Here is a 14244-nt window from a genome sequence, read left to right on the forward strand (position 1 = left end):
CGAAAGTTTCTCAGAGATAACTCACATAAATTAATAAAAAATCGATGTTCAATGTTAAAATTATATTTTTTAAATCTGTATTATTCTGCATGTCAATCACTTCCAATTAAAAGTCTTCGGGAATTAATTGATGAAATAGCAATATGTTGATCGGAGAATATTGACGAAATAAATTCAATTTTAGAAATGCTTGCTATATTAATATATTTAACGGGTCGCAAGCGGGCCGCGTGTTGCTCATTCCTGATCTAGGCGGTAAAACATTACACATTTTATGTGAAATCGAACAGCTAAACTATGAAATCTGCCATCAACTCTATATTTACGTTTCGCTTCTTCATGAAGCAAGATTTTGTGGGAGTGAGCTTTTTAAAAATAGTTCCGCTATCAAGCTAACATTACTACCACTTTATTAAGCGTTATTGTTGGAAGATTAAAAATTTGAAGATTGATCAATAAAGAATATTAATATGTAAAACATTGTATGAGATAAGTAAGCCTTAGATTAGTACCAGGCTGATTTTAATGTGACAAATGTAACACTGATTATATGACAAAATATACAAACAAATTACAAGAGTAACTATCGAATTTCTTGCCTGCTTATTCATGAAAGACGCTAGATTCCAAATCTTGCAGTGGTGTATGGAAAAATTTAAACGATTGGTTTGTTTGTTGGTGTTGTTTATCACCAATGATTGATTGGTATAAATATATACGTAAATGTACGCTAAGTAAATGCTTAATCGATAATATGTTTCAATGTTTCGTTAATGAAGGTATTGGAGAAAACATTGTAAAAACCTTTATACATAATTGAAGTAAAATTGGCTGGACGGGCCATATCACTAATATCTGTTCTTACCAACAATTACAGCGTGGTCCTGACTTGCCGCGAAGTTATGTTTTCTGCTGAGTGACGAACATAGTTCTTATTATTAGAGATATTAATATACATATATATATATATATATATATATATATATATATATATATATATATATATATACGTACATGTATTTATTAACAAAACATTTTTTTATCGTCAAAGTTGAAATAAAATATAATATAATAATAACCTTGTATTGTAGATAGCCGCTGGCGAATTAAGGTTCTGAAGTGGACAGCGCGGCGTAGGACGTTCACCCAAAAGATGACCAGACGATCTTGTTAAGGTCGCTGGTAAAAGTTTAATGAAAGCCGCTCCCAACCGATACTACTGAAAAGCTATGAGGCCCATGTCCCACGGTGGAGAACCTATGGCTGAAACAGTGATGATGAAAGTAGTGTTTCAATTTATAAAACATCTATCGTAATGCATTCATTAGATTAAAAACGTAGCTCGCAGCATGGAAGTTAGTCATGTTTTTCTATTTTTATTCTTTACTGTATACACAAAGGATAATCCATTACACAAAAAAGGAGAAAACACATGAGCGGGATTAACTCTGTAATATGTTTCTTCGAGCTAATTCATTTAATAGATTAACATTAGAAAAGCACAAAGTTTCAAGCTATTTTTTTCTTGTTTTGCAAAAATATGTTACTTGTTTAATAAATTTACGTTATGTTATAAGTAAATAAAATAAAATCATTTAAAAGTAAACATTAAAATAACTTTTAATTACAAATTTTCCTTAGATAGTTTCTCCAGTATAATGTAATATCGTGTGTCGTGAAATATTCACCCAAGTTTTCGCGCAATTGTTTTTCCCCAAAAATGGTACGCGACTAAAATTAAACTGGTTTTCAAAAAAATATCGGGAAAAATTTGCAGAAGTTCAGGTTCACATAGACTAGTGATTGTTTAGGTGTGGGTGTAAGTTTTAAAAGATATGGATTTAATGATAATATTTTTAAGTAGTTCATTTTCATGATAATTTAAAGCAAGTCCAAATTTTTATTTTAGAGACTATGTATAGACGTTGTTTCAGCCCATAGATGGCCACTGCAAGGTAATACCATAATCGCCACGCTTGGCAGACGGTCTGGTGATCGCAGTGTGGTACACAGAGGATGCTGCTGCCCGTCTTCTGGAAACTTGTTTGTGAGCAGTGGCAATTCTATGTAATTAATGCACTAGTATGAGTAGGTCAAGTGAACTATTACTGCTTTATTAAACCGTCATTTAAATTTGAAGAATGAAAAGACAAAAACCGTCGTCCATTGATTCGAGAGAAAACGTACCAGAAGTGAAAAATTGGTTTTAATGGATCCGGCGAATCACATTCTTTTAAAGGATATAATAAAAACCATAACCTAATGTGAAGTATAAAAAGTTTAGGTAGTTTTATATAGGTAACTGTTTGCATTGTTAGAGGTTTGTTCTGTTTTCAAATTGACCTTTTATTAATATTTCTTTTAAAAAAAGAGTTTGCAGAATTTGTTAATTAATTTATAATATTATATCAAAATAGTTGTAAATGTGAAAAACAGCATTGACCAAAAGTATAATTATAATTATAATATATTGTGCCTAAATTTTCTTTTATAAATTGTTTCAATATTCATTACTATAATTAGTTGCCAGTAAACAGGAGAGCAATATATAATTACGAAAAGATAAAAGAACACAAATATTTTCATTTTTATAGTTAAACATAAAAAAAAAACAAATACACGAATTATTTAAAACACTTAAAATGTCTATTTTATTTATTCTCTCACTTGAAAGATAACATAAAAAGTTGTACCAACATTAATAAAAAAAAAACACTGTAGTAAATACGCACCGATATTCGGTTTCTTATTTTAATGTAGCTTGAATATCGTCTTGTTGCACCATGTGTGCAAACAATAAGCTTTTGGATGGAAGCCTTGAGCTAACCGGGTCCACTAAAGATGTCGCAAGAACTGACTGCCCTTGTATTGCTCGGTCGATGTAACATCGCAGCTGCGGCCTGGGATGAGAATCCACAAACCAACGGAACGACGATGCTTACAATTAGGCATTGCCGGAAGTTCGAGGCAACGAGTTTTAATTGAAGACTTGAAGATGTACAAACTACACTAATATCGTATTGAACACCGCAGTTTATTTTTTATTGGTGATAATACTATTAGAATATAGTATGTTATGCATAATCTACAAATTAAAATAAAGGTGACGCGAGCAGGATACAGTGTGATTAGGTTACATTAGGGTTATAATTGTAAAAGCTTCAAAAACAGTGAACGCCTCATACCTCAGTTGCTAGCAAAGTTTGTTTTAAATTAACTTATTTTTTTAGGGAAAACAAGGATTAACTTCGAGGTGCTACAAAATAATTGTTAAAAAAATTAGTCTGCGTAGATTTAGAAAATTATTCCATTTTAATAAATAGTGACTACGTGAAAATAATATACTACTTCTGAAATAACATACAAAACTAAACTTTTATGCGACGAAAATGTAATTTATCTTGTATTATAATTACCTATTCTATAATTTAATATGAAAAAGTTTTATAGATACGTCAGTCAAAACTTCTTGTAATTATAAAGTGTCAAAGATTATTTAGATAGGCTTAAAAATTTTTGAGAGTTAGCTTAGCGGTAGACTTGCGATATTAGGTCGTGGGTTCGACTCCCGGGGTACAATCTTATATAATTTTATCACACTTTGATTTAATTATATAAGGTTGCCACTGCCCACAACAAGTTTCTAGAGGATGAAATGCAGCGTTCTCTGCATGCCATAATACACTACGATCACCAACCAGGCAGTCAAGCGTGGTGAATATCGTGTATCCACGATATCTTTGAGTGAGGCTTAAGCATTGCAGAGAGCGTCTAATGGTTAAATCGAACTGATTTTGACATTATTTAAATCGTATCAAATATTTATTTATATTTGTACGCCTAAAATTTAGATGTAAAATTATATTGAAAATATTAATATATACATACATATGATACTGTTAAAATTAAAAAAATTAAAATGTGGGTATACGATATGAAGTCAAATATAAAAAATAACGTCAAATTTTTAAGTCAATATTGTAAAGCTCTACGCGCTTAGGACATTGAACCCTCTGATAGACTGTCTGAGTCTGCAGACTAAGTTAGGCGTTGACGGACACCCACGGGCTGTCTAGAACATCTTTGTTAGAACTGGCAACTTGCCTACACGATAATAATCTTTTAGTTTTTTTTTATTTTAACAAAGACATAGGGTATCGATAAAAGTTCACATACATGGTGATTGGTTGTAGGTGAAGCTTTAAACATCAGCAAAAAAACTTAGAGTTTAAACACTTATTTCTGATCATCTTGTATAAAGTAAAAATTAAAAAATGTGTAATGTTAATTTATATTTTCTATTGGAATGCGATGGGCGCATAATTCCGGTTAATATATTCACAGGGACGGATAGTAAAAAATAATTTTAATATAAATTAAACTAAATTTTGAAAACGCTTTTTCTTATTTTATTGTACTGACGTTATTCATTATTTCTAAAACCCCTCATTATTGGATAGTGTCTACCATAGATTAATTGACAGTAAATGAATTATACACCCTCCTCTATAAATCTTTATACCTATAATTGATCCTCCAGTACAATGCCCGTCTTTGGCAAGTTAACTGCATCAAAGCACAACAAAAATTGGCACCGCGTCAAATTGTTTTTGTAGTTGCGACATTAATACAATGTGTCGCTGGTTTTAAGCCGTGAACATAAGCCGTTCATAAATCATCGAAGGACAATCCTCAAGTATAGTCGAGAGATTAAAGTTTTGGTGCGAAATGATAAGCCGAGTCCACACACACACAGAAAAATCAGAGCCGAATATTGTATTGGGACTAGGAAAACTTTTCTTATTCTAGAAGCTTCTTAAAGCACACACATATAAGATGAAATCCATGATGGTTTGTTTCATTTCATAAAAACATGTATATATAATTTATAGGCAGGAGTTATTTATTAGTGTTAGCAGTCATAATTTTAAGCTCACTTCGCTCAATGAACGACAGCGGAGCTATGCTCGAGATTTCTCGGATCAGGAATGAGAATTTTGGAGAAGAACGAATGTAACGCTGGGGCTTTTAGGTTTTGGAGTGGAGATCACGAGCCGGCAAGTTGAGCGTGGAACAACCAACCACAAAGTAGATAGGTGACTTTGTTAAGGAAGATGCAGACGCAGACTGCTTTTATATTAACCCTATTAGAAATCTTTGGGTTATATTCGAATGTTGATACGCGCTGTTAGCCATTTTGGCTTTTACAACTTCATTGGACTCAGGGCTCGCGGATCCGAAATCCGCGAGCTAATAAACGAAAAAAAAATCTACGTCAGATGCTTCACCTGACGTTTTTTATTAGCAAATTGTTACCTAGTCGGTTTTCGGAGAAAAGTGTGATCCCTTCCTCAGAAAACACATGGTAGATAGGTGACTTTGTTAAGGAAGATGCAGACGCGAACTGCTTCTTATTAACCCTATTAGAAATCTTTGGGGAAGATCTATTCTTAGTAGTGAACGCCTTACGGCTGAAATGATGATAATGATGATTTAGTAAAGTTCTAGTGATGAGAAAAGATTGTAAATAACATAATAAATAAATAATTCATTTTTCTAGACTTAGAAAAAAAGTTACTTTAAACGACAATCGAACTAGTAATCAAAATTAATTTTTTTTATTATTGACGATATTGTTTAAATAACTTAAGCAGTTGAGATTTTAGGATGTAAAGAGACACTATGGCCGTCGTGTAAAGGAGGACAGTAATTAAATGATCAATTAACCCAGGCCTAGGCAATCTAAATTTTTGTAAAACTATAGTTGGTAAGAAAGAGTTATTTCTGGACAATGCCGTATTAGTGAAATAACTAGAATTATTAAAGAAACACTCTAATGTTACTTTTTTATTTGATTGGTATAATAGCTTTTTACTGTCTCAGTTTGAAAGCGTATCATAGAAAATATTAATATACTATTTTTGTGATTGACGTCAAATATCTGGCAGCTAGTGAATGGTCTCGTTTTTACTCTTTGGTTGATGTCATGATGATAGGTTTACGATTTTCTTCGCAATGTTAATATGCAATGCTTAAATGCACTTAAATGCATATATATATATATATATATATATATATATATATATATATATATATATATATATATATATCACTCTTATTATATATATATATATTATTATATATATATATATATATATCACTCTTATTATATATATATATTATTATATATATATATATATATATATATATATATCACTCTTTCTATATAAAACTCTTTCTCATAATTATTTATTAAAAAACTTATGTTGTAGACATACAACATAATGCATTTACTTTTAAGTGCAGTACTCATTATACGTTTAAGTGGTATGTTACAGTTTTTCATCATTATGCATTTAAGGGATATGAATCTTTCTTACATTTATAACAAAAATGGAAATTTAGCCGTCCCGAAATTTTATGTTCAAAAAGACATTTGGCGACAAATAATCATTAATCTAAATACAGTGTCCCAAAGATATATTATTTGAAATAACAGTAATAAAACTAAAATAACACTGGCATGTTTTTAGAAATATCATACAAAAAATGGTTATGTGTTTTGTGTATTACTTGTTTAGATGAGAGAAATTTCCATTTTTTGTCTATGACTCGTAAAAACTTTTCCCTGTTAGTAAATATTATTTATTATTATAATTGTAAGGGTTCGAGGAGGCTTATTTGGCAACACTTTTTGTTGTTTTAATGTTTTGATAAAAGTTGGTTAAACATTTTTCCGACTAGTGATCTATTTAGTATCCTTACGGATCTCCCGTAGTCGTGTTCCCCTACGAGACACGGGGCCTTCGGAGTCACTAATGTTAATCGTTTAACTACCACTAACTTTAATGATTTGGAGGTGGATGGATCGGCGTGGTCTCGAATCATCGTAATAGCACCACGCGGCTTTCACGGGTAACGTCAACTAAGTATTCCTTAGATCAGGCTGTCCATGGCACAGGGGGATGCAGAAAATAATGTCTAATAAATCAAAGTCTATCTTACCACGTAGAAGGCGATAAGCGCGGGAGTTTCGGAAAACATACGCACGAAGAACTGTGTACACGCTTTTTTAATTTTACGTACTTCAATCATTTTATTATTTTTACACTTGGTGTAATGGACATAATTCCTTACAGGTTATTTCTACCAGTCAACCTAGAATGGAGAAGAGATAAAAAGCAGGAAGTTTTATAAATATGAAATACAAAAATGTAACCGTATACTATGTATATATCATAGCTACTTTATCTATTATATTATGACTAATTAACATATAAATAAGAGGATATATACGTAATTTACATATATACGTATGCTATACATTACACTTATGTTACGTCGATATTTCCGCTGAAATATTCGAAACTTTTTTTAGGCGTAAAACTTTCAAACCCTCTCACATATTTCAATTCCGAAAGGAAGAAACAAGAAAAGCACGAATGAACGAAGACAGATTTGAGAGAACAAAGAAGTAAAAGATTTAGAAGCTGTTGCCTAGTCATTACACTATTTTCTTTATGTTATAAGTACTCAAAATATATTTGACTTTATGTAATAACATAGCATTAAACAAGTGAATATATAAAAATGGTCATAATACGATGCTTCTACAACATAATAGTTGATATACAATGGCTAACACTGCCCTGGATCCATGCCAACAGCGCTATGTGATTCGTTTGATTGATGAGCGTATGTGGCTTCATCATTGGGTTTTCAATTATTTCTACTCTTCAATAGTATTATATACATTGTACATCCGACATGAAGACATGATTATAAGCTGTTTTTTATTTAAATAATTTTTACAATATTTGTTACTTTTATCCAAAGGCACCTTAATAAAAGTATTATAATAATATTTACAAAAAGTAAATTCCAAATAGAATCGTGATCTTGGTGTATCAGTGGTTTGTATGAATAACTATAATTATTATGAAAAAGTGTTATTAAGTCGTTGTTTTATATTGTATCGTCATTATGTCAACTGATGATAGATGCCTATTGCAAGGCATATATCCTCACAGATCACCACGATGACTGTCAAAATTTAAATCAAACATTCTACATATTTTTTTTATAATTACAGAATATGAATATTTGAATATTGAAAATACTTTTAAAGCTAGAAAATCTACAGGTACAATTCAAAAGAATAATCCGTTTGACATCATGGCAGGTTAAAAAAATACTTGATAATATACATAGATATATAATATAGTTATTAAGAAAAAAACTGACTATAGACATCGTTAGCGTTTTAAGAACGGCCTTAAATTAACGAAGTTTGTTAATAAGAATTCTTCTCTCAGTTCTTTAATAACCCATTTATTACTCACTTAGATAACTTCGGTGAAATTATTAGTATCTATATAATAAATAGAACTTCTAAAAAGGGTGAGAGGTAGTTCCTTAGCAATGTTTTATTTACAAAGCATTGACTTTACGTAGCTTGTAAAAATACAGAAGAACCTTAGGAAGCAAATCGTGTTATTAAATTTACAGTTTTTGCTGTTAACATTAGGCTCTTTGTAAGTATGTTTTATTAATGTCGAAATTTAACCCAAACTAACGAAGATACATTATAATGTAGTTTCATCAAGATGTTTGGAGGGAGGCGATAGACACAAACCGTAAGGATATGCCTTCTACCAGATTACACGGTAATGATGACTAAGATCTCAATAGATAGTTATTGTCTCATAACCAAAAGCAAAGTGATCATAAAAAAACGCCTTGTCTTTTTAACATTATCGTTTGCTCGTCTTAGTGTCCTATTTTAGTTTGTTATTCTAGCAGTACTGAATAACATATCGTTTTCATGATTATGATTATAATATCAGCCGAGAGGTGATCATTGTAAAGCATAAGCGTCCCCCAAACATCGCCACGATAAGTATGTACAACAAAATAACCCAGAATTGTTTTAGCTACTATCAAAACGGGCTGTCCTGGTTTTCTTCTCATAACGTAACCAGATGGTCGCTATATATATCCAAAGTGGATAATTATTTTATATAATGAATAAATACATTGTAGACCGTTGCTAGTGACAGGCAGAGAAGTGGTAGCATGGCAAAGGTCTTGTGATTGTTGGATCGCAGATTTGATTCTCGGGAACGATGTTATATAATTTACACTTTGTGATTTATATAGGGTTACCACTGCTCACAAACAAGTGATCAGAGAATGGGCTGCAGCGTCTTTTGCGTACCATTATACCACACGATCGTTAACCCGCCTGCCAAGCATGGCGTCCACGGTATATCCTACCACACAGGAGTCGACGACTGAATGAAGGTCACGGGAAGATGCTAGATGCATAGCAAGATTATTAGCCGGTTATTGTGCCGATTTTTGGGGTAGGCTTATGTTTTGCAGTGGGTAGCAATAGGTGCCTATTGCCTGACATGAATTAATGAAACTATAAATATGAACACTACATGTACACCTCATTCACTACACTGTACACCTACATGGATACAATTCCTCTTCGTGCGTGCGTCTTCATTGTAACTGGACTGTAACCTGTAACTTATATACTCAGCGCAAATTTTTCACTAAACAGACTCACTTCAGATGAAGCTATATAAAACCTAAATCGGCTAGTAGCATAACTTCAAACCTATCAAATGCAAATACAAATTGTAATATAAGTTTACTGAAATGAAGGACGGAATATTGCCGTCGTAATAACTCAGTATAAGCAGGAACTTTTATAAAACTTTTACTCCGTCTTTGATGAATTTATCAAAGAAGAGGTAAACTGCAATATGTCTCAGTACAAAACCACTTTAGTTTATTTTATTTCTTTGACAGATTAAAAATTCTTTTTACGACTAGTAAACGAGGAAACAAAATAAATTCTAACGAAAAAATTTCAACTTGATTATGAAAACTTAATGTTTTACACTATCTTAATATTATAATTTCAATAACTTATTGCGACAATATTTTTAAAACTGTCGCCTATTCTGCTAAAACATCGAACCATTTAATTGTATTTTATTTAGCTCTTTACATATTTTTTAAACGTGTAAAGAAGTTTTAATATTATTTTTGGACCTGTCAAATTAAATGCCGATTACTATTGCACTATCCTTGTAATTCTAACTACTAGATTTTTGACTTCATAACTATGTAAATTGTGCAATCCAGGATAATAAAAACGTTTAATTTCTAAAAACCAGGTAAAGTGCACCTATGTGTTGAGTTGACTCTGTGTTTGGCACTAATCGGTGTAACATTACTCCTGAGAATGCCCCGTGGAGGGGTGAAGCACGTGTTGAGTGATTTAACGGTGGTAGTTATGTAATTCAGATTGTTTGCCGCATGCGCATTTATCAGCGAGCTGGCGGGCGGTGCACGTTATTGCACGACTACTGCTGTATTGGCGGAAGTAGCTATATATTGGTCCTTTTTTTTACTTAGGATGGACTTCCGCAAAATAACACCTGAATCCATTAGATATAATGCACATGTCATTGAATAATTTATTTTTTATTTAATGTGGACCAGCATAATTCAGATTTATTAGGAAATATAGTAGAATATTCAAAATTAACGCAGTACTAATAATTGAACAATTATTTTGTATAAATTATATTGTTATATCTAGTACGAAAGGTGGAAACGTTATAAATTTCCGTGTCACCTTCTCATCTTCCGAGAGTCGTAAAACACTGGGAAATGTTAACAAAAACTTTAACAATTGATCGTACTATGTGCACAAAGTTAAATTTTATTTTATTGTTAAGTGAGCATTTTGAATAAGACATTTGTTGTCGCTGGAAGGTGGAATATCAGTCAGTTGTCGGCAACGAGTTGAAATCTGTCCGGGACGAGATTTAAACGTATATTCCAGACATCGCCGCCGGATTTATGACCGCTTACAGATTGCAAGCGTTTCAAGTTGTATCCGTCGACATTATTCAGGTAATCGTTTCAGTAAGAGAAGCTAATATTTTCTAGTATTATTATATTAAATAATACCTTTTGGACTTTAGTTTAATTTTCCAATATATAAGGTTCACTGCTATTTCAATGTCGATTTTAATTTGCCAGTATAAATTAATTGCTAATCAAATTATTTTTTACGCAATTAATGATGATGTGCTAAATAACCGAGTCAATGACCTTTTGATTAACCAAGTTCATACAGTCACATCTATGCTGTCATATAGGTAGATAGGCATATTTTATAGTGTTACATATTTAAATTTAAGACGGTTTCAAGTTCTTCTTAACAAAGCTCTTAAGTGCAGCAGTCTATCAATCATTAATATCTTTTCAGCCATAGGACAATTATTAGTCCACAAAGATCGTGAACAACAAATTTCCTATAAAATCGATTTTTTGTTGCTCCTGTTTTCGGGAGCCTCTCTTATTTTATATAATAAGATAGGCATATTTTATAGTGTTACATATTTAAATTTAAGACGGTTTCAAGTTCTTCTTAACAAAGTGCAGCAGTCTATCAATCATTAATATCTTTTCAGCCATAGGACAATTATTAGTCCACAAAGATCGCGAACAACAAATTTCCTATAAAATCGATTTTTTTGTTGCTCCTGTTTTCGGGAGCCTCTCTTATTTTATATAATAAGATAGGCATATTTTATAGTGCTATATATTTAAATTTAAGACGGTTTCAAGTTCTTCTTAACAAAGCTCTTAAGTGCAGCAGTCTATCAATCATTAATATCTTTCAGCCATAGGACAATTATTAGTCCACATAGACCGTAAACAACAAATTTCGTATAAAATCGATTTTTTTGTAGCCCCTGTTTTCGGGAGCCTCTCTTATTTTTGAGAACAGCACTTTTGTTTACGCAAAAATTATTTTCACATTTCTTTTCACTGTCATTATCTTCTCTCGATCTTCAGATAATCTTAAATTTTCATTTATTCTTAATTTCCTTCTGTGGATCGCCTCTACTCGATTATCGCAGTACAGGGTTTTTGTCACAGTCTATCACAATATTTCTTATTCTAACGATTTAATTTTTATCTATTACAGATGTTAGATTTATCAGAGTACATTTGTCTCTTTTGACGTTGTTTGCATTTAATTTTTTTGCCATTTTGGTATTAACAATTATAAATATTTTTTTTTTCTATAAGACTGCTTGGAAGCGGATTGCAACCAGCATCTTCCGACCATCATTACAAGGTTGTTTGTGTATCTTTGTGATGGGGGTCATGCGCTACATTTGTCGGTTCATGGTCTCTACAACAGAATTTTAGTGCCCGCGACTTTGTTTTGCGCGCTATGTGGCCTACATACTGCTAGCTGTATTTTACAATGCGTGAGATACTTTTACATTCCTGATACGATCTCATAGAAAAATCTCGAACATATATATCTCCACTCTCTCCTACGCTAGTTACTTGACTGTGTGCCGAAGTGAAAAACCACGTTATATCAATATTTACTTTCATTTGTATTAAAATCCTCATTATTTACATTCACATAAGCAGAAGTATATTTCAATCATAGAAATTAACCGTACTTATGTACATAAAACTTTGCTCCGTATTTATTTAAGAGGAATATACTCTACACTGTTTTATTTTAATAAAATAATACCCTAATACGTCTAAAGCTACGTCACAACTAAAGCTTATCTGTATGCTTCGACAATAAAGGAGCTTACCTATCCAAGATAACCCCACAAATATATCAGCTGAAACCTGTTGCAACTCGGACAGTGAGAAAAATAAAACTACAAACAGGTAATCCTAGTTTGCCAAGAATAAACGGGATGTCGGACGTTTTAAAGAACTTGCGCGAGGTTGTTGCTATCATCGCTTTGAGATCATCATATCATTCAAAAGATGATCATAATTAACTGAATAAAATATATGAAATTACTAGCATTAGCCACACATGTACCATTAAATATTCATTATAATACAAAATAAATTAAGTATTGTATTTAAAAATAATTAAGCTTTATATCTTGTTACTGGGATTGTTCTATGTATTAACTGTAATCATCTAAACAATTACCGTTTGTAATACAATGAGCTGTTAATAGGAGATTTGTCCCATGACAGTTCTATATTTGGATAACGATGTTTTTAATAAATAAAAATAGTAAGTCCGTTGACCAAACTTCAGATTGACATTAAATTTGCTTAATTTAGAACAGATCGATAAGAGATTTACATTATTAGAGTAATTTCAGCTATCACATGTCCACAGCTGGACATAGGCCTCCTATATTAATTTTCAACAAGACCGGCTGGAAGTTGCAGGCAACTATCCACGCGTGTGTACATACTTTTACATTAATTTTGCCTATCTAGTGATAAAATAAAATTTCAATACTCTGAGAGTATGGGATTTTAAAAGCAACGTGCCATCCTCATTAAAGGTTGTTCTGTTTTTTTTTTTTAATTCAAAGATTATTCCTGTAATGCCTAAACGTAATTATACAATACAAAATTATAGATAATATCATCACAGCTTGTATATCAGAAGCTCGTAAATCTACACGCTAATATAATTAATTGCTTTGGATAATATTTAAAAAAAAAAATGTTATTTATGTACGCGTTACGTAATTTAAAATGAGTTCCTAAATTAGAAATTACTTTATAAATTACGTAACAATAAAAAATAACAATAAATTTCTCGAACTCCGTGACGTAATCTATAATTCGAATATCGAAGCAACATTCGATATTCCAAATATGAATTTATCAAAACACGTTCTTTAAATGATTTTAAGAAAGAATTCTGAATGTTATAAATAAATGATTTTGTTGAATAAAAATATATATATTTTTATAAATGTAACAGTTGTTAATATTTGCTTGACGATATGTGTATTAGATTAATTAACTAAAACGTTATATTGGAGTTTTTGATACAATAGACATAACTTCCTTTTAATAATACTTTGTAAAAACTTGTAAACGTTTAAATTAAGAACTAATTTTATATAAAATTCTTTTTTTCCACTAATGTTGCGTTATGTGGAAAAAAAATAATTCATATTTTTCTTCACTATATATTCTTTGAATCTACACAGTAAACACAAAGCCCGTCATATGTCCTTCCTAGAGCCTGGCTTTTATATTGGTCTTAGTAGTTAAGACTTAAAATGCTTTTTGTATTGAATCGTTCCTCAATGTAATAGAAATAAAAGAATTTCTCGTAGCCATGGCTCACCTCAAGGGAGAATGAAAGTTAGCTCGCAATGAGAACAGTATTTTTCCTTAAATTAAGTTTGT

The sequence above is a fragment of the Battus philenor genome, unplaced genomic scaffold (assembly GCF_028537555.1).
Source record: "Battus philenor isolate CCGP_79_NKW_IND1 unplaced genomic scaffold, ilBatPhil1.0.hap1 SCAF_23, whole genome shotgun sequence".
NCBI classification, from domain to species: Eukaryota; Metazoa; Arthropoda; class Insecta; order Lepidoptera; family Papilionidae; genus Battus; species Battus philenor.